The sequence below is a fragment of the Onychomys torridus genome, chromosome 18, assembly GCF_903995425.1.
Source record: "Onychomys torridus chromosome 18, mOncTor1.1, whole genome shotgun sequence".
Classification (NCBI taxonomy): Eukaryota; Metazoa; Chordata; class Mammalia; order Rodentia; family Cricetidae; genus Onychomys; species Onychomys torridus.
The window spans coordinates 56,276,104-56,302,613 of NC_050460.1; positions in this window are offsets into that span (position 1 = coordinate 56,276,104).

Consider the following 26,510-nt stretch of genomic DNA (forward strand, 5'->3'; position numbering starts at 1 on the left):
ATTCAGAGGCATTGCTGCTACCAATGATGAGAGTAATCGTAGCAGTCAACGCTTACATTTTTACATCAATCAGCCACTCACATGGAATCTGGCTGTACCTTGTGTCTTTACATCTTGTCTCTCACACTGATACTTCAGATATTAGAATCCTAAGTTCTGTTTTGTCTCAACATAAGGGCTCTCTTTATTTTTAGAAAAACAGAGTAAAGAGTTTAGATAGATAGATAGATAGATAGATAGATAGATAGATAGATAGATGACAGATAGATAGATAGATGATAGATGATAGATAGATAGATAGATGACAGATGATAGATAGATAGATGATAGATGATAGATAGATAGATAGATAGATGATAGATGATAGATAGATAGATAGATGATAGATGGATGGATGGATATAGATAATAGATATATAGATATAGATATATGTAATGAGTTAGAAGGAGGTATAGAGAGAGAAGGCAAGGAGGAGAGAGAGAGAGAGTACTTGCCGCCATCAGCTTTGGAGTAAGGACCTCCAGGGGAAGGAAGAATCCATTCTGCCTAACTGACTTTTATATTTGCTTAATATATTTAATTAATGTCCTATCACAAGGCACACAGGGAGCTGAGGATCAAACCCAGGGCTTTGCATTTGCTAGGCAAGCGCTCTACCACTGAGCTAAATCCCCAACCATAACAGTAATTTTCTAAATCTACACTTTTTAAATTTTATTTTTAAATGCTTGAATCCCTTACCACACTATACATTTTCTTCTTGTCTATGGATTCATTCAAAAGCCTTCTGGTCAGGGGTTGGGAATTTAGCTCAGTGGTAGAGCACTTGCCTAGCAAGCGCAAGGCCCTGGGTTCGGTCCTCAGCTCTGAAAAAAAAAAAAAAAGCCTTCTGGTCAACTTCATTGTTGTGCTGCAAAAAGGACAATGAGGAAATATTGGAAATTCTTAATGAATAATTAAATGAAAATATCTACCCATTAAATAAAAGAGTATGAATTAATTTTGCAACCATCTATCATTTCTAAGAAATCAACTGAGAAAATGTCTTGGCACTTTGTCCACTGTCTAAATTATGACAGATATTCAAATTAATTCTTCCTTTTGGAGTGTAAATGGCTTGTGAAATTGGGCCATGAGATACTCTAGCCAGCAACATAAAAACTTCCCTCCCATCCTGGCTCTGTGAATGATTGACAACTTTTCCTTTGTTTGAGGCAGGGTGTGTGTGATGTGCTGTTTATAAGGATCAGAGGCTGTAGCATGAATCTTAAATGGTCTGATTAATAAAACCAAACCCAAGGAGGCAGGTATTGGGGTGAACGCTGGAAGATCAGAGGAGCAGAATAAGCCACAGCTTCCTCACCTCGCCAATTCCTCAGCTGATCCTGTTTCCTCAAACTGGAAGCCTTTGAGTCCTTATCCAAATTGGACCTCAGCTGAACTGCTTCTCAAAAGCCTGAAAGCTTAACCAGCCTCTAGTTCCTCGTCCTCACACCTTAAATACCTTTCTGCCTCCTGCCATTACTTCCTGGGATTAAAGGTGTGAGTCACCATGCTTGGCTGTTTCCAATGTGGCCTTGAACTCACAGAGATCCAGATGGATCTCTGCCTCTGGCATGCTAGGATTAAAGGCGTGTGCTACCACTGTCTAACCTCTATGTTTAATATTTTGGCTGTTCTGTTCTCTGACCCCAGATAAGTTTATTAGAGTGCACAATATTTGGGGGAACACCATACCACCACAAGAGGCTTCAAAACAGGCAAAATGAAATTCAGGTATGACTTCCACTGGTTGTTTAGAAAAACTAAGATTAAAATATTAATTAGAAAATATCAAGAAGGAGCTAAATTGGAATCACACTAAAGAACACAAAATCACAACATTGAAATCAGAACTGATCCGTCTGGAAATACTACCTCTCATTTTGCTGATTCTGAGCTGTGTTATTTCAATCAGTAAGCTGTCAGCTACAACCTTGCAAACCCTCGAGGTGAAAGAGAGGAAAATAAAAACAAGAATGAAAGCATAGGAACAAAGGAAAGGAGGGAGGGAGGGAGGGAGGAAGGGAGGGAGGAAGGAAAGAAAGAAGAAAGGAAGGAAGGGAGGGAGGGAGGGAGGAAAGAAGAAAGGAAGGACCAAGCCTGCTCTTGTAAACCCTGGCTATCAGGGCCTGAAAATCCCTACGTTCTCCACATCTTTGTATGTTCTCATCTGGTTTCCACCTTCTCAACAGCTTCCTAGGGGAGAATCATGATACAACGTCTATCCTTTGGACACATAATAATTTTGTACCTATGTGATTTTTTGCTCTTTTCGGATTTTCATGACAAATCCTTTGTCAACTTGTTAGATTTGGCTGCTAGTCTTGTAAACAAAAGTGTTGTTCTCGGAGCTGGAGAGTTGGCTCAGCAGTGAAGAACATTTGTTGCACTAGCAGAGGACCTTGGTTAAGTTCCCAGTACCCACATAGCGACTTACAACCATCTGGAACTCAATCCAGTGGCATCTTCTGATCTCGGCAGGCATCAGGCATACACGCGTTGCACATAGATACATGCAAGCCAAACACTCATATGCATAAAACAAATTTTTTTTAAAGGTGGCATTCTCTAACAAATGCCTTTTAAGTAGCTGTCATATTTGCTAACGTTTCCTTTAGCTCCAATATCATCACGGGATTTCTTGTGACTTTGTTTCATTGCTTTCTAAAGACTTGTATGTGCCTCCATTTATGGATATGACTGTATACATGCAAAAGCAACTGGAAGATTCTCTTATTATTTCAACCTAGCTCACTTCACATTTGACTCACGGGGCCTCATCAGTGGCTTTGTCTAACAAAAAAAAAAAAAAAACGTGTTGGGAAATAATAGATTTTTATATGAGTACAAAAGATAGATACGTTGAAGCTGATGAAGATGAGTGATCGCTACCAAAGTCTCCATCCCATCCTCCCTCATGACTTGTACTAACTCCCTACAGGGTACACTCTTGTATAAAATTAAAGGGACCAGCCATAATATTACTCATCCCAGGGGCTCAGGAGAGAGAACTACTAATGGCAAGGACTATTTTCAGGAAATAGAATCTCAGCACACCGAGCTCCATAGTCCACTTGCTTTAATTCCTCTGGTATAACATCCTATATACACAGCTTCAGTTCTGTTCTCCTGCCTAGCTCCTTTCTTGCCTGATTTCTCTCTATACTTATCTATTACTCCCTCTAAGTTCTATCTTAATTCCTTCATTTAGTTCTGCACCTTCTAGGTTCTCATCCATCTAGTTCTTACCCCTATCAGCTCCTCTCCCATCTCCTTCTCTCTCATCTGGCTCTTCCTCATCTTGTTCTTCCCCATCTGGCTCTTCCTCATCTCCCATCTCGTTCCTCTAGTACTCTCTTCTAGCCTCTCAATCTAGTTCTTCTGTTAGTTATTATAGCCATGGAGTCCTAGCCACCTGAGATGTTCTGACCTGGAAATGGCTATTTTGAACCGGAAATAACTAGGCGGTCCGCCAGGCAAGCCCAACCGTGTGGACATGTTGTGATTTCCTATCATCTTCTCCATCTCAGTTTGTTCCTCTCAAGTTCTTACCCATCCAGTTCTTCCCTTCTCTTTTCTCTCCTCAGTCCCATGCCCTGGAAGTCCCGGTATAAAAAAGGGAGGGCCCCTCCTAAATTGTGTAAAGCTATTACTTAATGTCCACCTGACGTAGGCGGTGTCCCCTTGTGGAATTTACCTTAAGTCAGGAGACTTGTAAGTGGGCTGCTATCACGGTTAGTCCTTGAAAGTTGGGCGTCCACCTAGGCGGTGCTTCCCATAGTCCTTGACAAGTGCCTAAGGGAGATAAGTGATTCCAGAGAAAGCCTTTCCTGAGGCTGTTCTCCAAATTCCTGGAATGTGTATGTCCTGAGAATGATCAGTCCATAGTTAGCCCTTCTTAGGGAAAAGTCAATTGGGAAAACTGTGAAGGCACACATGATTTTCATAACAGAATACAGCTGATATATAACAAGCCAAGTAAGACCAAAAACTCCTTGGAATTTGGCTTCCTTTGGAGGAATTCCCTAATCCCTCCAGGTAGTGATGTTAGTAGTTAAGCAGCGCTAGGAACACGTCCTGAACACGACAAGACCACGGAAGAGTTTTATTAAAGTGGATAGAGGTGACAGGCCTGGGTGAAACACACACGTGGGTAAGGAGAGAAGAAGGGGAGAGAGGGAGGGAGGAGGAGGAGGAGAGAGAGAGACTGAGAGCCTCGCGCAAGATGGCGCCAGCTTTTTAAAGGTTGGGCCGCGCATGCGTACAGGGACTCCTGTGGGTACTCCACGCATGCGTGTCGATTACATGGCTGCGCGTGCGCTTTACTCAACCATGTAAGGCCACAGAGTCCCGGTCCAGCGAGATGTCTGACCCGGAGATGGCTATTCTGAACCGGAAATAGTTAGGCGGTCCCCCGGGCAAGCCCAACCGTGTAATTGTCTATCAAGTGACTTTGCCATAACCAACTGAGTTCTTATGATATATTCCTGCGGCCTGCAGCAGTACACAAAGCCTCAAGTATGTTGAAGTCTGCAACTGTGTTTGGCTTTTTTTGTTATTGTTGTTCTAGTGTATCTGTTATTCCCTTAACAACATACAAGATTACTTAGGTGTTGATGTTATTTTAATCAGGTTCCATCCAGATTGCATGGTTCTTATATTATTTTCAGAAGAATTTTAATGTTATTTGAAACAATTACCAAGAAGTTTGGGCAAAAAACTAGCTCAGGTTCTAAAACAAGTAAAAAAGGAATGTGTTTTTATTTCTTTATAAATGTATGTATTATACCACTGAGTCAATCTATAGATGATATATTTTGCTCTTTATTCATGGTACATGCCATTATTCAAAACTTTCAGTAAACTCCACTTTGGGGCATGTCAGGGAACTACAAATCTCTCTTGTTTGTGTGGGGTCTTTTAGTGCTTATAATTTCTAACTTGTTTTTGCTGGTGTCCAAGGGTTTTATTGATTAATATTTTTTATTCCCAGAAACACAAGGATTTCCAAAAGACCTTTAGCTGTTATAAGTCCTTGGTAGCTTTTTTAGGCAATGAAACAACCATACTTCTATGTCCTCTTTTATATGTTATTATTTCATCCTTTACTTCATATTAAAATGAGCTAACTGCACATATTGGTGGAGATCAGGGTGCTATTTCCATGCATGCAAGCACATTCTTCTTTTCCCCTCCATGTCTGATCTGCCCAGCCTTTATTAATCATGATTTTTAATTCATTAAACTGTTTAACTTTCCATGTGAAGAATGTGGCACTTGCCTTTCTGTGTCTGGTTTATGACAATCACATAATTCCCTCTAGTTCTATTCATAAATTTCTTTTAAAAATATATTCAGGGATTCTTTGAGAACTTTGTGCAATGCATTTTGATCATATTCACCCTCAGTCCTCCCCTTAATTCCTCCCAGATCCACCCTTATATCTCACCCCTCTGAACTTCAGATTCTCCTCTCTTTTTAATAACCCGATGTGTCCAGTTGCCATTGCCTCTCGACTCCCCGGATGTGGAGCCATCCACGTGAGAATAATCAACCTACCAGTGGTCACACCCTTAAAAGCACAAATGTTATCATTATTAGTTATTATTTTATTGTTATTAGTTAAGGCATTATTGTTATTAGTCTACAATGGAACAGTGACATGAACTGTGACATTTTCATACCTGTATGCAATGTACTTCAGTCAGGTTCATCCCATATTCTCTCACATCCCTCTTTAGCTGTCCCCACACCCATAATTTTTTTCTTGGATTATCTGTTCTCCTTTCATGTCCCCCACTTCCCAAGATTTCTCATGTGTCAGAAAATATGATGTTTGTCTTTCTGAGTCTGATTCATTTCATTTCATATGTTGAGCTGTTGATCCATACATTTCTACAAATGACAGGGTCTCACTATGTTGCTTTGGCTGACCTGGAACCCATCATATAGGTAAGACTGACCTCAAACTCATGGAGATCTGCCTGCCTCTGCCTTGCATCCCATGTGCTGGAATCATGTAAGCCACCATGGCTGTCTAATTTTGTTTTTCTTAATGGTTGCTTTTATTACACATCCATGTGCTTATGAATGTGCAGATAAGATTTTCAGAAATAAAAGCGGTAATATGCAACAGAAGTCACATAGAGAAACTTCTTAGTGGAGAAGGGCAGAAAATGCCCAGTTGTATCAAAATCTGGAAAATGTACACATAAGGATCGTTGATAAGAGGTACAGAATTAAGAGTTCCAAAGATTTCAGACGTTAAGAATTTAACTGCTTAGAAACTCAGCAATATTGCAGAACTAGTCCAGTGCACACAAAAAGGGTCATATTACTGAGTTAATAATCCCTATGAGGAATTTTTGCTAAGTTGCCAGTAGCTATTGTTTATGAGATGATAAATGATAACCCTGTGAATTAAAACATGGTTTTTACAAAGTATGGTAATTTGTGTCACCAAGTGTCAGAGTCTGCAGACCATTCCTGTTCTGCAAAGATGTCTAAAGGACAACCATTTTCAGATTGTTTTAATTTACATTTAGGGTAATTTTAATTTGATAAAGATTTATGGAAATTAATTCACTACCCTTTGAAGAAAATGAAAGACTCCACAGAGCTGTAATTAAATGTAAAATCAAAGAGGAAAGCAGTGTGCAAGCATGGCAGGTCCTGCCACTGGCACCACACTCATCTGTCGGCGTGCAGATCTATTGCAAAGCCTGCTAGAAGAGATGGTTGGATGAAAACGGTATTCCCATCTTTTAAACAATTAGCGTGAGAGTGGAGAAAATAGACCTATCTTGCATGGCACAGGATTGTCCTGACGCCATGAGAAAATAAAGAGATAACTGAGCACAAAGTAAATCCATGCTCAGATATGTGGGCAGGAGTTAGCCTTGCCAAGGCGATGTATTTGAAAATAACAGTAGTCAGTCATACATAATAGTTCTTAGGTGATGTATGGATGTGAATTTCATCCTCACTCTGGGAAAGATATTTTTTGGTCAGCAATTTTAATTTTTTTTTTCTGGAAAGAAAATACTTAAGGTTCATATCTTAGCCTGTTTTTTGCTGAGTCCATTATACAAATGAGAGTTATGGACCCAGAGGACACAGCACAGCCCTTGCTAGACAGTGAAGTGCTCTCTATTAAATAATGAACAGCATGGCCGGTCTGGGGATACCTGGTGGTAACTACACTGCCTTTATATTTTATAGAAATGTGATGCAGGTTGCAACTTCAACTTGCAAGAGCTCACACTCCATCTTCGGTGCTTAATTATGGATATCTAATCCTTCATTGGATAATCATTTACCTTCCACATACCTCCTCTGGGATACAACCTCAGTTTTAGTGTCTTAAATTATCAAGAATGTTATGCAATTGCCCTTCTTTGTTCAGGATTCCACCTTTCTCTATGGAGTCGCATCCCTGTGATTTCTGGCCATCGCCTTCCATGAGTGTCCTTGGTGTGGATGTATTCTGGCAATCACACTTCTCCAACCGAACGTTGACACTACTCTGTGTTGAATATGAGTGCTCTCTTTTTGCGTAGTCTCAGAATTATATTCTCCCTTCTTCAGCTCACTTAGATTAGAAGATCTAAACAATGCTTCTTATGACTGATACTTTGGTAGTCTGAGGGTTTTCATTTTTTGGATTTTGTGATCAGTGAAGACCAAGGGGAAACATTTTCTACTCTTTTAATTTTACCTATAATTTCAGGTGACCTTCAAGGTTAGAGTTTTGTTACTATTTTAGAACTTTGCTTGGCTATTAGATGACTCCTTTAATATTGTATATAATATATTTGTACATAGTTATATTTCTATGAGTTATATAATATTAGATTGTATATCTCCTTTAGTCAGTTTTCAAACCGCCAATCTGCTTTGAGAGAGACGGGGCAAATTCTATCGGCATTGTAATTGTGTGACTTGGGATTTAATTTAGTACAGGTTTCCCCACAGCACTCACCATTACCTCCCACTCAAAGTGCCAAACATGAAATTCTATTTTGCCCTGTTGGTTATGCGAGGTTAACTATAATTGATTTATTTCCATATGTCCAAGATGATAGGTGGTAAACACCTTGACTATTCCTGGTCTCTTTTCACTTGATACAGGGCAATGATGATGGGCAGTGAGCTGGACATAAGAATTTTCCTCTTTGCTGTGTTCTGTTTATATTCCAAATTTTGCAAAGATTAAATTTTAGCATTATATGTAACTTTAAAGTAATTTTTTTCTTTTACACAGAAATGTATGACATTGATATAAAATTGAGTTATTGAACTGGTTTCTTAGAGTGACATTGATAACTTGTTGACCAACCTCATTTGGTATCATTAGTTTTTCTTTTAAGTGTGGCCGTCATTTATTCTTAGAATTTATGCATTCAGTAGATTTACTTACAAGTTACATTCTCAATTTAGTTAAAGAAATATTTCTATAAAGATAAGAATGTTATCAACTTCATGTAATAGAGACTTAAAACCAAGGAGGATTATAAAATTTCAGTTCAGTTCATTAATTGACAGTTCATAAGAATATATGGATGTTTTCATATACTATAGAAATGAGATACATTGTAACATGAATCTTAAACGGTCTTATTAGTTAAAAAAAAAAAAAAGCAGCCAGATATTGGGGTAGATGCTGAAAGATCAGAGAAATAGAATAAGCCACAGCCAACCTCACCTCAACAACTCCTCAGCTGATCCTATTTCCACAAATCCTCATACTAAAAGCCTCTCTTTCAAGAGAGTCAGAGTGCTTCCTCTGACTGAAAGCTTGAGTCCTCACCCGGAAGGGATCTCAGCTGAACTGTTGCTAAAAGCCTCTAGTTCCTGGTCCTCACGCCTTAAGAGTGTGAGTTCCTGTTTCCACACACCTTATATAACTTTCTGTGTCCTGCCATCACTTCCTGGGATTAAAGGCATGTGTCTTTCCCAAGCAAAGACATGAGATCTCAAGTGCTGGGATTAACTGGCTTTGTTCCCAGTGTGGCCTTGAATTCACAGAGATCCAGAAGAATCTCCGCCTCCCAAATGCTAGGATTAAAGGAGTGTGCTACCAGTGCCTGACCTCTATGTTTAATATAGTGACTGTTCTGTTCTCTGACCCCCAGATAAGTTTATTAGGGTGCACAATATATCAACCACATTGGTTTTTGTCTATATATTCCCAGAAATTTCCAAATGACTCTTCCCAAATACTATTAAAATAAAATTTCAGAACTAACAAAGTCCCTGAGATGGTAAAGGCAATTTGTATTATAATCTTTCACTGGTGCTCATTCTTATATAAAACGTGATGGAACACTTACCACATGTTGTCAGTCAGACTCCGCAAAGACTGTGCCCATGTGAGAGGCATGAAAGGCCTTTTTTTGTCTCACACTGCGATGTTGTACCAACGGTAGCATGCAATTTAGAGTTTATGTACCATCCCGAGTGGTTGTTTGGAGATCATTGGAAGAGGTCTGCCACAGTCATTTTGCCTGGGATCTTAGCCCACCATCTGTAATGTGGCTTTTCCAGAATGTTGGCTAATGGAAACAATGTCCTTAGCTGCCAATTCCAACCGAATCGCTCCTTTCTGGCTCTCCCAAAATGCTTATTTCGTTCATCGGCATTGATCCTCAATCTGTTGCTTAAATATTTGTCCAGATTTCTGGTTGAGCTTGCCAGCCCAGGCTCCCACCAACAGGCTTCAAAATTACTGTTTAGAAACAAGATAAGCTCCCAGCCCTTTCCAAGCCCCATTTCGTTCTCCTCCCCTTTTCCAAGCTGAGTCTTGGATGAGGCAGGGGGATCCCGTCCTAAGCATTAAGAGGTGTCCTGGATCTGTTGACTTTGATGAGTTTCACATTGCTCTCTTCCTATTGTAAGTCTTATGGCCTCAGGCAAACATAAAATTCGAGCCCAAGGCGTTTTAACACATGGAGAGGAAACTTCAAGCGAATGAGAGTCCACGGCCTGGGGATGCTGTCATGGGAGAGGTCCACACAACAGTTTGGTGAGGTTCACTCAGCCATTCTCCAGGTGTTTTTATTTCCTTCCTGTGTCACTGTCCTCTGGTTTTGATATCTCTGATTTATTGTCTTAGGATTTCATGTCATTTTGTCTTCATACACTCAAGTGAGAGGCAAGACTTCTACCTTAGTTTTTTGTTTGTTTGTTTGTTTGTTTGTTTGTTTTTTGAACTGAGCATTGAACCCAGGGCCTTGCGCTTGCTAGGCAAGTGCTCTACCACTGAGCTAAATCCCCAACCCTCTACCTTAGTTTTTATTTAAGCTCTCTTGCCAACAATCACAGGACAATTGAAGTGTAACTGCACAGGTTTTTCAAGATTGTTTTGCTTTGTTTTGTTTTGTTTTTCTTTAGGGTTAGGTTCCCTCTACAGAATTTGTTCTTTATAGATTATCCTCATGAGTAACTTGTTATCTGAAACTTCTTTCTTTTCACATTTATGACCAATATTTTTACTTAAAATTTTAGGGTGCTTTTTTGCATTGTCTTTTTAATTATCATATGCTTAAATTATGCACATCATTGGGGCTCAGTGTGCTATTGAGTATTTCAGTACGTGAGTACATCAAACACTAGTTTGTGGGGTTTTTGTTGTTTTTTTAATATTTATTTATTTTTATTTTAGGTGCAGTGGTGTTTTGCCTGCATGTATGTTTGTGTGAGGATGACAGATCTCCTGAAACTGGAGTTACAGACAGTTGTGAGCTGCCACTTGGGTGCTGGGAATTGAACCTGGGTCCTCTGGAAGAGCAGCCAGTGCTCTTAACCATTGAGCCATCTCTCCAGCCCTAGTGCTCTGTCTTCATGCAGACCAGGAGGAATCTGATCCTATTACAGGTAGTTGTGAGCCACCATGTGGTTGCTGGAAATTGAACTCAGGTCCTCTGGAAGAGCAGCCAGTGCTCTTAACCACTGAGCCATCTCTCCAGCCCCAAACACTAGTTTTTTAAGACAGTTGAAAATGAAGCAAATAAAATGACTTTTATAAGACTCTGTATTCCCAGTGAACTGATACATAATGTGTTTAATCCTATAGTTATTTTAATTCATCTAAAATACCCTTGATCACGTTTAACCACTTTCTAAAATGTTCCCAAGGTCTGAGTAGAAGCCTTGTTTGGAGTTTACATCTCCTTCTCACAGAGGACCAAATGCTTACAAAGGAAATACCCTGGGTGCTCATTCATCTCCAATTAACTTCACTGTAGTTATTTAGGTTTTATTTCTACTGTTTTTTTTATCCTGAATAAAATAAAAATAATGTAGGTTTGGAAAAAAATATTCTATGAATAATTTATAGTCCTGTAATTATGTAAATTTGAATGTGCGCCTTTAGAGTTTTATAATACTTTAAGAATCACTTTATTCTCATTAACAAATAAAAACAACACGCAGCCACACGAACAAGCAGTTCTAAATTCTATACATATCAGTGAACTCCTATGCAGATGAAATGTCTATAGAAGCAAGAGCGCTCTGATTTGGGTTCTACACGTTCACTGTCAACTGCATTGTTGGTTTGTTGGTTGGTTGGTTTAGTGTAGATGTAACTGTCTTGTTAAATAAGAAACACAGAACCAATTGCAGAGTTAAAAACCACAAGGTCAGAGCAAGAGCTGAAAACCTTACCCTTCACTGCTTCTGCTGTCTTTCCTCTCTGCAAGAGACCTACTTCTGAGTGTCCTATCTTATTTATAGACTTTCTGTTCTGTTTTCTCATTGGTTGTAAACCCAGCCACATGACCTCCTCGTCACTGCCTGTTTGTACAGACCTCCAGGTCTTCTATGGTTGGTATTAAGATTAAAGGTGTATGTCTGCCATGCTGGCTGTGTCCTTGAACACACAGAGATCCTGCCTAGCCCTGCCTCCCAAGTGCTGGGATTAAAGGCGTGCTCCACTACCGCCCAGCTTCTGCTCTGGCTTGCTCTGACCCCAAGGCAACTTTACTAACATACAAATAAAATCGCATTTCAATACAAATAAAATATCACTATAGTTTAGTTACAAACCCTCCCAGCTTCAGCTACATGATTTATGAAAAAGACGCCAAAAATACACATTTGCAGAAAGACAGCCTCTTCACAAATGACACTGGGAAACTGGATATCCATATGCAGAAGAGCAAAACTGGATCCCTGTCCCGGTGGTATTGTGTTCCCCACAATATTGTGCACCCTAATAAACTTATCTGGGGTCAGAGTACAGACAGCCACTAGATACAGAGCTACAAATGGTGGCTAGAAAATGGGAAGAGTAAGCCATAGCAGAAGTTGGGCAGTGGTGGTGCACACCTTTAATCCCAGCACTTGGGAGGCAGAGCTAGCCGGATCTCTTGAATTCAAGGCCACAGCTAGGCTTGGTGACCCACGCCTTTAATCCCAGAAACCCAGCCTTTAATCCCAGGGAGTGACGGCAGAAAGGGAAAGATTATATAAGGCGTGAAGACCAGAAACTAGAAGTTTTGGGCTAGAAGCATTTAGCAAGTTAAGCATTTGGCTGGTTAAGCTTTTAGGCTTTGGAACAATGCAGTTCAGCTGAGATTCATTGGGATGAGAACTCAGAAGCTTGCAGTCTGAGGAAATAAGACCAGCGAAGGAACTGGCAAGGTGAGGAAACTGTGGCTTGCTCTGCTTTTCTGATCTTCCAGTGTTCACCCCAATAACTGGCCTCGGGTTTGATTTTATTAGTAAGTACCTTTAAGATTCATACTACACTGGCTGACGTGCTTGCCAGTATACATTTCCAGGGGCTAATTTTTTAATTTGTTAAAGACCACCATTAAGTTTAAAACAGCTCTGTTTGGGTTTCATAGACCAAGTAGAAAATTATAATTCCATTCAATTATTTTCTAGTTAGGTGCTCTATTTCATTAAGGCTTTTAAAGCCTTTAAAAATGTGATCTTTGTGTACTAGGTTTTAAGGGAGAGGAGTTCTGCACTAACTGATTGGATTACAAAAGTTAACCTAGCCATCATCACATAGGTGACTATAACCGCACAAACTTACATGTAATTACATTGCAATTGTTTCTTTTTAAAATCGTGATTGACAGGAAGAGTTTAATTCATGTTATACATGGAAAGTAAATTGCAAGCTGTTCGAATGTAACTAAAGAATGTCTTTCTTTCACTCAACAGGAATTTTGTCTCATTATCTGAAGTTTCCCAAAGAATGAAGATGCTCTCTCTCAACGTGGCACCTACCTATTCATGGATAAGCTTGAGTCTAGAATAGTTTCCTAAGATTTTGTTTTCCATAAAGTTTAAGTAATCCAAAAAAAAAAAAATCTGAACCCCCTTCAACCCCCATTCTTCAGACAATCCTAAATCTCAACTTATTTTCATGTTTCCACTCATCTACCGCTATTTATGCATGCAGCCAATTACACATTCATCGATTGTAGTTTGAGTTTTCCTGCCTGGCCCAGTCAGGACAAATCTCTCTTACCCGCCAGTCCCATAGTCGCTCAGACCCAACCAAGAAAGCACACAGAGACTTAAATTGTTTACAAACTGTATGGCCGTGGCAGGCTGCTTGTTAGCTACTTCTACTATCTTAAAGTAACCCATTTCTGTTAGTCTATACTTTGCCACATGGCTTGTGGCTTACCGGTGTCTTTACATGTTGCTTCTCATGGCAGCGGCTGGCAGTGTCTCTTCCCAGCCTTCCTGTTCTCCGCCTCCATTGAAAAATTCTGAATAATTACTGTGTGCTAAACAATGTGATATTTTTGAGGTCTAGGGTTTAACAATGTAGATGAGTTTTTTTTTTTTTTTTTTTTTTTTTTTTTTCCGTGTATGGTCTTCCTAAAAGAAAGTGTATCTTCAGAAATCAAAGCTTTGATTCATATTCTGTTTACTAGTGTACCCAAACTCAGACTGGCTAAATTACAGTGATCCCACAAGCCACAGAAACTTAAACTTGCCAAGTTCCATCCTCACTGTCAGAAGAGGTGCCCACTTCCTCCCAGTGCCCAGATGGCCACTCTGTGGGAACAGGGCAACACTTTGGTGCAATCATTCCAAGGGTGTTTATTTGCCTAGGACTTCCTGCATCCTTGATTCACAATTGTTAGGTGCTCGATCTCTCTGTTCCTCCATCCCAGTTACTGCCTGATTCATAATATTCAAGTCAATTGATTATTTCCCTTGCTACCAAAGGCATGTTAAATAATAATGATTCCTGAATGAAATACTTAGAACATGTTCATTTGTTACTGTTGGTTTTAAAATAATAAGTGGCACTATTACCGTGAGAGAAAGGTCACGAGGTATGACAGAACCCAGTATCAGAGCTTTATTAGGAGGAGGAGGGGACAGAAGAGAGTGACCAGGCCTGTTGGAAAGACACATGCAGGGAGAGAGAGAGAGTAGGTGGGGGAGGAGAGAGCAGAAGAGGGGAGCAGTCTGTGTCTGGCTTTTTAAGGATTCTCCTGCACGTGCACCTGTGGGCTTATGAAGCTACGCCATGTGTGCACAGATTGCGTGACCACGATGTACGCATTTGCCTAATCACACAGCACACTGATGATGTAAGACCCCCTTGCTTAGCTACTGAACTGTGCATGGCGGTCACATAGCTGGAGGAGTGGCAGAATCCTAACAGATACTTCATAGAAACCACATTGTATTGCCATAGCCACTTTTCTAATCAAACTAATATATATTTTAATGCATTTTTTTTCTTGAGACAGTTTCACTCTGTAGCTCAGGCTGATGTTGAATTTATGACGGTCTTGCCTCAGCCTCCCAGTACTGGGGTTATTAGTGTGTGTACAGCGGTGCCCAGAACAATAACAATCCCATATTTTGTGCAATATAAATGAAAGTGAAATTAGATTATCTGACCAACTATATTTACAAGCTATTAAAAAGTAATGTCCTTTTTTTCAAATAAAAGGACACAGAATTATCGATGTGAGTTAGATGAGATGGATGGGCTAATGTCACACTCCATTGCATGACAAAAGAAACAAGCCTCGTCCCGTTCGAACGCAGTAGAACAGGTTTTCACAGGCCTTAAACTTCTCTGACATTGGTGGCTGTTGCATGAATAAATTCAGTGGTTGTGTTTCTAAATTTAGAGTAACTGGAGACCACACTTGAATTGCATGAAAATCGCTTGTTGATTAGTAACACGGAAGCTTGAATTATTCGTAAAACAACAGTAAAACTGTTTCTTGCCTCACAAAACTGTTTCTTGAGTCAAAGATTTTTTTTTCAGCAACGGCTTTCTATGTATTCTATTATCCAGAGCCATGAGTGTTAAAAAGTCTTTAGAAATGTGCATTGAGATGGACTCCAGACCTGCTACGCCAGCAGGGAGGTAGGGGTGAAGGTGAGCAGGCTGTTTTAACAAGTCACACCTGTCTGCACTCGTGCTGTGTCCCGTGGTGCTGCCATAGGGCAGCTTGGCACACCTGTTCATAAACGTGCAAAGTCTCAGTCCCACAGGCACTGGCTGCATGGGGACTCCCGTTTGCACATCTGTGGCATGCAGCGCCACCATGTGGTGGAGCAGGCACACACACCTTCCCAGTGCCGCCTCCAGGCCGTGCCATAATGCTGGTTGTGCATCTGCCATTTCCTAACACCACCCCATGGCATCACTGGCATGCCTGTTTTCACATCTACCGTGTCCCAGCTCTGCCACCTGGTGGCACAGGCATACCTGTGTGCATGCCTACCGTGACTCAGAGCTGCCATGTGGCAGTGTGGGCGTGCCTGTTCGTGCACCTGCTGTATCTCTGCAATGCTGTGTGGCAGGTGCTTTCCTGTTTGCATGCCTTCTGCATCCAGCACCTCGATGTGGCAGTGTAAGCACACCTGTTCACCTGCCTGCTGTCAATCTCAGCAGCAGCACCTGGCAGTGCAGACATACCTGTTTGCACTTTGGGTGTCCCAGCACCTCTATTACCTGTATGTGCCTGCCATTTCCCCCCACTGCTAAGTGGCTATGTGGCCATACCCACACGGTGCTGCTATGTAAAAAAGGCACACGTTTTTGTATGCCTGCCATGTCCCAGCACTGCTATGTGGTAGTTTGAGCATGCCTGGATGGACCTGCCATAAAATAGGGCCTGTACCTGGTAACACGGGCACACCTGTTTGCATGTCCACAGTGACTCAGACAGCATAGAAGCTTCTATGCACCTATCCACTCCTGCTGTGTACCAGGGCTGCCACCTAGCTGCATAACCATGCCTGTTCATATACCTGTCTTGTCCCAGTGCTCCCATGTGGAGCACGGGCATGCCTATTTGCACACCTGCCATATAAGGGCACACCTTTTCATACGCATGCCTATCCTGAAGATGCCACCAGGCAGTGTGGGAAAGCCTGCTCATGACTGCTGTGTCCCAGTGCCTCATGTGAGAGCATGAGCACACCTGTTCACAAACCTGCTGTGCCCCGTAATGGCACAGGCCAGCGCAGGCATACCTGTTTGCATGCCTATAGCATCCCAGCTTCATCATGTGGTGGTGTGGACATGCTTGTTCACGCTGCTGCTGTATCCCAGAGCCAAACATGGCAGCACAGGCAGACCCGTGTTTGCTCCTGAGGTGTCCCAACCCCACCAAGTGGCATTACGGATACACCTATTTTGACACCCGCTGTGTCTTGGCCCTGCCACAGTGAGTGTACGCCTGTTGGCACTTGCCATATACCAGCTCTGCCTATTCATGTGTGTGGAGTCCCAGCACCTGCTGTGTAGGAGAGGCACTCCTGTTTGGATGCCTGCCATGTCCCAACATTGCTACATGGTGGCTTCAGCATGCCTTTTTTGCACAGTTGTGTACCCAGGGCTCCACCAGGGGGAGTGAGCATACCTGGTCATGCACTTGCCATGTACCAGCATGTGGGGGCACAAATGGTCCTATTCAGACATCGGCCCAATCACAATGCATGACAGCGAGGACATGTGCGTTTATATGCCTGCCACGTCCAAGTGATGCCACATGTCAGCACAGATGCACATGTTCACATGCCAGTCATGTCCCAGTACAGCCACATAGTGCATGAGCACATCTGTTTACACGCCTGCCATTTCCCAGAAATACCTTGTGGCACAGGCAATTCTATTTGCATGCCTGCCTCATCTCAACAATGTCACCTAATGGTGCAGGCATGCCCGCTTACATGCCTGCCATTTCCTGGGACAGCCACCTGTTGGCAGAAGCACACCTGTTCCTGCAGCAGCTGTGTCCCGGCACCAACATACTGTGACTTTAAAAAGCCCTGTTCCTATCATTGGCATGACTGCCGAGTCCCAGCAATGCCACACAGCGCCACAGACACAACTCTTCATGCCTGCCGTGTCTCGGGGCCACCGCACGGTGGCGTGGAAATGCCTGCATGAGCCTGCCGGGTCCCAAGGCTGCCACTTGACAGGCAGCAAGAGCATTGCTGTTAGTGCACACGTCCTGTCTCAGCACTGATGTATGGCAGCCTGGGACACCCGTTCACGGTTCTACTGTGGCCCAGCACAGCCTCCTGGCAGCCCAAGCAGGGCTGTCCTCACTTGCCATCTCCCGGCAATATCCCATAACGTAGACATGCCTGTTTACAAACCTGTCCCATCCCAGTTGTGCCACGTAGCAATGTGAGCACATATGTTCATGCCTGCCGTGTCCTAGCACCGCCACATGGGCATGCCTGTTTGCATGCCTGCCTTTTCCCAGTAACACCACCTGGCAATGGAAGCATGCCTATTCATGTACCTACCATGTCCCATGGCAAACACATAGACCTGATCACACATGAACTGAGTCCCAGGGCTACATATGTAATGGCATGAGCTCACCAGCAATATCCGAGCAAGGCCACATGGTGGTGCAGGCATACCAGTTAGCACGATTGATGTGTCCCTGTGAGGCCACATGGTATAGGCATGCCTGTTAGCCTGCCTGCCGTGTTCCAGCGCCACCATGTGGAAAGGCAGCATGCCTGTTCACATACCTGCTGTGCCTCAGGGCTGCTGTGGGGTGGCATTGCCACACATGTGCCATCTCCAGTGCTGCCATATGGCAGCGATGACTTGCCTGTGTGCACATCTGCCAGATTCCAGCACAGGTACCTGGTGGCATGAGTGTGTCTGTTCACGCACATGCCGTGTGCCAGGCTCACAATTTGGAAGCACGGGCGGAGCTCTTCATACCTTTGTCATAGACCGACAACACAATACGCAGCCTGGGTTCTCCTGTTCCTACGCCCAGCTTCCCAGTGCCACCACCTGGTTGGCCTTGGCACACCTGTTCACATGGCTGCCGTGACCTAGATAGTGGCCTGAGCTTGTCTGCTTGCAGGCATACCGTGTCCCCATGTTGCCACGTGGCAGCACAGGCACACCTGTTCGCCTACCTGCTGTGTCCAAGCACCATCTGATGATGCAGGCATGTCTGTTTGAGCCTGCCGTATCCCATGGCTGCCGTGTGGCGGCACGGGTGTGCCTGCTTTCATACCTGCCGTGTCCCAGTACTACCCATGTGACATATTTGTCTGTGCACCCACTAGGTGTCAACAATAGCATGTGGCAGCGTGGGCACATCTGCTGGATTTCAGTGTGGCAGTATGATGAGCACCAACATGACTGTTTGCACACCTGCCATGTCAGTGCCACTGTATCACATCACATAGATGTGTGTTTGCAAGCCTGCAGTGTCCCAGGACCACCACCGCCTAGCAGATGGGCACACCTGGTCAGCCTTCAGCCTTGCCATGTACAAGCACCACCACCTGGCAGCGTAGCGTGCCTGTTCACACACCTGCCGTTCCCCAGAGCCAATACATGGTGGTACACACAAGACTGTTTGGAGGTCGGCCGAGTTCCGGCACTATCACTTGGCAGCAGGGCATGCTTGTCTGTACTGTGCTGTTTCCCGGTGCCACTAACGGTGATGCATGCATGCTACATGCCTGCCTGCCGTGTCCCAGTACTGTTGTATGATGGCATAAACAAGCCTATTCTCACTTGCCATGTCCCAGCCTCATGCTGCAGAAGCATAGGCATGACTATTCACACTCCTACAGTATCCCAGGTATGCCTGTCTGCACACCTGTTATGTCCCAGAACTGCCATGCATCTGCCTGAAACACCTGATTACCAGCCTGCGTGGTCCCTGCACTGTTGCATGGCAGCATAGTCACACCTGTTTTCACACCTTCCCTGTCTGATGCCAAGTGACAGGATGTATATACATATAGATGGATGGATGGATGGATGGATGGATGGATGGATGGATGGATGGATGGATGGATAGATAGATAGATAGATAGATAGATAGATAGATAGATAGATAGATAGATAGATAGATAGATAGATAGATAGATAGACAGACATATGTGTATGTATGTATGTATGTATGTATGTATGTATGTATGTATGTATGTATGTATGTTTGCATGTCTGCTGTGCCCTAACACCTCTCCGGCAGCTAGGGGACGCCTGTTTGAGCACCTGCTATGTCCCAGCATTGCTCTGGGGAAGCACATGTGCTCACATAGCTGCCGTGTGCTTGCGTGTGCACATCTGTTTGCATGCCTGTACTATCCCAGCAGTGGCATGTGGTTACATGGGCATGCTTATTTGCACACCTGCCCTGTCCAGCACGGCCATGTGATGGTGCAGAATGCACACTTGCTCTTGTGCCATGTCTCAGAGCTGCCATGTCGTGGCGTGGGTCCCCCTGTTCACACTTTCTAGATACACGTAGTTTGCACCTGCTGTGTCCCAACCCCAAAACATGGGCAGGCCTGTTGACATGTCTGTCAAATCCCAAGATGACAAAATGTCCATGCCTGTTCACACCCACACGATAACCCAGCACTGCATACACAGCCTGAATATGCCTATCCACACAATTGCCATGCCCCAGCACCACTACATATTGGCCAGGGCCAATATGTTTACACACACACCTGTTTGATCCCCACTTGGCCACGTGGTGGCTTGGGAGTGCCAATTTGCATGCCTGCTGTGTCCGACCAATGAATGGGGTGGCACAAACACACATTTGCACATCTGCTGTGTCCTGGCACTGCTATGTGGCAGCACAGGAAAGCCTATTGGTATGCCTCTGGGTCCCAATAATGCCATAGAGCTTGCAAGCACGCCTGTTGGCACACCTGTCAGGCATGCTTGCCTGTTCACACGATTAACACCTTCATGTGGGGGTGGTGTCCCATCTGTTCATGTGCCAGCTGTGTCATGACACCATGACACAGGCACACCTGTTTGCACACCTGCCATGTCCCATCACAGCTTTGTGGTGCCTCCACCGTGCCTGTTCGTGCCTGCCATGTCCCAGCGCCATCAAATGATGGTGCTGTGGGCACGCGTGTTCACGCCTGTCGCATCTGACCACCAATACACGGTGAATGGTGCAGACCTGTTCCAGCACAGCTATACGGTGGCACAGGCATGCTTATGTCCATGCCTGCCATGTCCCAGGAACATCATGGGTTGGCAAGAGCACACTTTGGGCATATCTGTCATATCCCAGCACCACCAAGAGGCAGGACAGGCACACCTGTTCACACGCCTGCTGTGTCCCAGGGATGACGCATGGTGTAGTGAGAACGCCTGTTTGCACACGTGCCATGGCCGGTGCTGACACATGGTAGCACATGCACACCTGTTCATTAGCTTGATACATCCCAGGGCCACCACCCAGGGATACAGACATGCCTGTCTGTGTGCCTGCAGCATCCTATGGCTGCTATGTGGGAGGGTAGGCATGCTTGTTCGTGCCTACCATGTTCCAGTGCCATCATACAGGAGCAAAGCATGACTGCATGCCTCCATGACCCAGTACCACCAAAGCACTCCTGTTCACTCACCAGCTGTGTTGCAGCACCACCATGTGGCTGCATGGGCATGCCAGCTTGCGGGCCTGCTGTGTCCATGTGACAGTACATGTTTGCATGAGTGTCATACTGCAGCACTTCCACGTGAGAAAATGGGAATGCATGTTCACCTGCGTTCTGAGTCCCATCGATGCCAAGTGGCTGCATGGGCATGCCTGCCATGTCCCTGCACTGCCACATGGTGGTACGGGCAAACCTGTTCTCACTTGCTGCGTCCAAGCACAACCACTTTCCAGTGTGGGCAGGCCCATTTGCACACCTGATGTGTGCAGGTGCTACCGCATGGTGGCATGGCACAGTGTTCACACACCTGCCTTGTCTCAGCACTAACACATGATGTCCTAGGCAGTTCTGTTTCACATCTGCCAAGTTCCAGGGCTACCACGTGGCTGTACAGGTATGCCTGCTTACACACCAGCCATGTTCAAACAATGCCATGTGTTGGCACAGGCACACCTCCTTTCCCACCCTCCATGCCCCAATGCCATCAAGTGTAGGCACAGGCATGCCTGTTCATATACCTGCCATGTCCCAGCATTGCAACCTGGCAGCAGGGGCATGCCAGTTTGCACACTTGCCATAGCCCATTACTACCAAGTGATGGTATGGGCACATAGTTCATCATCATTTATCCCAGCACTGCCATGTGAGGCACAGCATGCCTGTTCACACAACACTCATGTCCCCACATCGCCATGCAGGGCCACAAGCAGGGCTATTCGCATATCAACCAAGTCCCAGTCCCGCCATGTGGTAGTGCTAGCATACTGTTTGCACACACATCTGCATGTCCCAGCTATGGTACCTATCCACGGGCATGCCTATTCACACTCTGGGTGTGTTGCAATGTGGAAGCGTGAACATAGTTGTTTGCACCTTACCATGATCCAGCAATGCAGTATATATGCAGCCTGGGTATGACTGCACACACATTGTGTCTGGCACTGCCATCTGGTGACTTTGGCACATGTGTTCACACATCTACCATATCCCAGGACCACCGCATGGCAGTCTGGGCTTGCCCGTTCACACATCCGCCGTGTCCAAGTGCCTCCACATGGCATAAGCATCCCTGTGTGCATGCTGGCCTGTAACATGGCCACCATTACCACCTGCTTGTTCACGCACCTGCTGTGCCCCAGTGCCACCATGTGGCAGTGACGGCATGCTTGTTTGCACACCTGCTATGTCCCGGTGATGCCACAGAGAGGCCAAGGCACACCTTTGCATGCCTGCCGAGTCAGCACCTCCTCTTCATAGCATGGAGATGCCTATAGGCATGCCTGCTTTGTCACAGTGCCGCCATGTGGTGATGTGGGCATACATGATTGTATGCCGGCCATATCCAAATGCTGCCACATGGTGGCAGATGCATGCCTATTTGCACACATGCCTATGCCCTACCCTAGCCATGATGTGTGGTAGCATGAGTATACCTGTCTGCACACCTGCTGTGCCCAGGGCCCTCATGGTGGTGCAGAATACCTGTTTGCCGCCTGTCCTGTCCTAACAGTGTCCAGCGCTGCCATACGGTAGTGCGGGCATACCCACTGATGCACTTAAGGAGTCCCAGAGCCACCACCTGACAGTGCAGACATGCCTGCCTGCTGTGTCCCATCACCACCAAGTGGCTGCACTAGCACGCCTTTCACACACCTCTCCACCACATCATGTCGCGGAGATGCCTGTTTGTGTATTGGTCACGTCCCGGTACCACCACGTGGTGGCCCAGAAATACCCGTTCATGCCTGCCATGTCTGACTGAGCTCCGCCACTTTCTGATGTGGGCACGCCTGTTTGCGCATCTGACACGTCCAGGTGCCACCCCGTGGTAGCACGGCGCACCTGTTCACGTACTTCCTGTGTTCCTGTGCCAACACATGGCGATGCGGGAGGCCTGTTCTCATATCTACCAAGGTCCGGCACTGCCACGTGGCTGCACGGGTATGCCTGTTTGCACACCAGCCGTGTCCAAGCGATGCTGTTGTGCCAGCGAAGGCTCGCCTCTGTTCTCACCCGCCGTGTCCCGATGATGACAAATGGTGGTGCAGGGATTCCCGTGTGCATGCCTGCCACACCCCAATAATAAGACGTGGTGCCAGGGGCACACCTATTTGCACATCTGCTGTGCTCAGTGCTGCCACAGGGTAACACAGACAAGCTGGTTCACACGACTGAATGCCCCATCACCGCCACGTGGCGCACAAGCACGACTGTTCAAACCTGCCGTATCTCAGTGTCCCCGCGTGGCGGCGTGGGAACAACTCTTTGCACCCCTGCCTTCTCAGCAGCGCCATGCGGCTCAGCACGCCTGTCTATGTACCGTGTGCCGGCACCACATGTAAGGGCTACAGGCAGGCCTAGTCAAATACCTCCTGAGCGCTAGGGCCACTAAGAGGCACACCTCTTCACACTCATGGAATCTCCCAGCACTACCAAGTGGCAGAGCCTGCACACCTGTTTGCACACCCATCCTAATTCCGGGACCTGCCACGGTGGGTGTGTCTTCACACCCGTGCTGCATCCCAGGAGTACAATACATGACCTAGGTATACCGGTTGTGTTCCCCACACTGCCACCTGGCATCCTTAGCATGCCTTTGCACACATCTGCAGCCATGTCCCAGGACCGTGACGTGGTAGCCTGAGTTTATCTGTTTACATGCATACTGTACCCCAGCATTGTTATGTGGTGGCATCCACATCCCTGTGTGCATGCCAGCCCTGTAACGTCACTGTCGTGGGACAATGTGGGCCTGCTTTTTCACATGCCTACCGTGTCCCAGCACCACCACATAGTGGCGTTGGCATGCCTGTTCGCACACCTGCTATGTCCCAGTACCTCCAGGTGGCAGCATAGCATACCTGTTCATGCAACAGCCATGTCCCAAAGCTGGCCCATGGTGGTGTAGAGCGTGCCTGTTTCCCTGACTACTGTGTCCAAGAAATGCCACTTGGCATCACAAGCACATGTTTGCACACCTGTCATATTGCAGCATGCCAGATGGTGGAAAAAGCATGCCCGTGTGCATGCCTTCCATGTACACAGCAACGCCACATTGTAATGCAGTCATGCCTGTTGGCAAGCCTGCCGTGTCCCAGTACTGAAACATGATGATGCTGGCATACATGTTGACATACCTACCGTATACCAGAACTGTCATGTGGTGGTGCGGGCATGCCTACTCATGCCTGTCAATATCCACGAGCTGATATGTAGTGGGGTGAGCATGTCTGTTTGCACATCTGCTGAGTTTCAGCAATGCTGTCTGGTGGCGTGGGCACACCTGTTTGCCTGCTGGCTTCTTCTCATCACCCCTAGGAGGGGACACAGGCATGCATATTCACACACCTGCCATCGCATGCCTGCCGTGTCCCAGAGTTAACATGTCATGGAGCAGGTGTTTGCATGCCGGCCGTGTCCAGTGCTGTCAATTGGCAGAGGAGCATGTTTGTTTTTCTACCATGTCCCACCACATGGTAGATACATGCCTGTTGATATGCATGCCCTATCCCAGTGGTGACACACTGTGGCTTGTGCACACATTTACACAGCTGCCGTAGGCACGGTCACCATGCGTTGGCACAGAATGCACTTGCTAACCCGCAGCGTCCCGGCAATAACACGGGGTGCCACAGATGTTAGCACATCTGCCAAGTTCCCTCACCACCATGTGTTGGTGTGGGCACACCTATTTGCACTTCCTCCATGTCCGTGCACGTGACATGAGTATACTGCTGTGAGCATTCTGTGTCCCAGGGCCACCACCTAGTGACATGCGCTTGCCTGTTTGCAGGCCTGCCATGCACCATCACGACTTCCTGGTGGTACAGACACATCTGTTCACCACTACTGTGTCAAAGTGCTGGCACGTGGCAGCAGGGGCACATGTGTTTGCACTCTTGCCGTGTCCCAGCACTGCCAGGTGGTGCAGGTGGTGGCACAGGCACACCTGTTCACTCTTGCTGGGTCCTAGTGCAGCCACCTGGCCTCGAAGGCATCCCTGTTCACACTTATTCTATCCCAGTGCCAAAACGTGGTGATGTGGACAAACCTGTCCACACATCTGTGGAGTCCCAGGGTGGCATGTGGCGGCACAAGAACACTGGCTGTCCCAGAACCGCTACCTGGCAGGGCAGGGACACCTGTTCGAGCACCCGCAGCGTCCCCACGTGGTGGTGCGTGCATGCCTGTTTCCTGTGTCCCAGCACTGCTGTCTAGTGGGGTAATGGAATTTTCCCAGGGACCTGCCCTGAGAAGATTCTTCCCAGAGTCCTGGGGAAGACACTATGTCCGGTGTGGTGTTATCTGAGGGAAAAGAATCTATGTACCCCAGTTTCTTATGTCCATTTACTTTATTTCTCTAAGATAAAATTCCATCTTATACAGCTTCAGCTCCGTCCTCACATTCAGCTCCTCTCTGTACCTACTGCCCTGTCATAGTCCTAACTGAGCTCCTGTGCTTTTGACCTCATCTTCATCCTCCATCTTTCCTTCCTTACTCCTGGCTCTGAGAAAACTCTGCCTTCTTCTCATCTCTCAAGTGACTTGGTTCTACCTGGCCCTGGAATTCCACTCCAGTCCTGCTCCTGGTTATGCAATAAGCCCTATTGTCCTGAGCTCTGAGATGCTACTAGGCCTGAAGGCAAGGGATGATCAGAGCTTCATTCGCACAAGAAATGAAGCTCTGCATCTACAGCCCCCTGTCTCCTAGGCCCTGCAGGGGTGTTAGTTACCTAGTGGATCAGCAGTATGTCTGAGCTCTTTTACCGTTTGCCAATATGGCCTAGTAGTATACGGGTGCACAAGAATTTCATAGCAGAAGACAGCTGACATATATTAAAAGCTAAATAACACCAAATATTCCTGGAAAAATGGCTTCCTCTTGAAGGACACCTTGGTCGATCAAGGTGCAGCTTACTATAAACAGCTGAATCTCTGTAATTATTCTTGCGGCTCGCTGCAGTGGGGCAGGCATGTCTGTTCATGCACACAGTGTACCTGCCACAATGAAACGGTTCACTTTTGCACACACCCACCATAATCCAAGACTGCCACATGGTGGCCCTGACTTGCTTTTTTGCACATCTGCTGCATCCAGCACAGGCGCCTGGTGGTGTGGGCACACGTGCTCACATCTGTGCCATATACCAGCCTCACAATGTAGAAGTTCAGGCATTCCTATTCACGTTCCTGTTCACAACGTGGCAGCGAAGGCTTGCTGGTTCACATACATCCCATGTCCCCGTGTCATTACATGGCATCCTGGGCTTGCCTGTTACCCTGCCACCGCCACCGCCCCATCTGTTTTCCCAGCGTTACCACACAGTGGTAAGGGCATGCCTGTTTGCACCCCTGCTGTGTCCCGGAACCACCACTTAACTGTGGGCACATGCCTGTTCCTTTGTATGCCATGTCCCAGCATGGCCGCAGGTGGGCACTGGCACTTTTGTTCCCACAGCTACCATGTCCTGGTGATGCCATATGGTGGGTGGGTGTACAGGTCCCATGTGTGCCGAGTCCCAGGGCCACCGTGTGACATTGTGGGCCCACCTGTTCAGAGA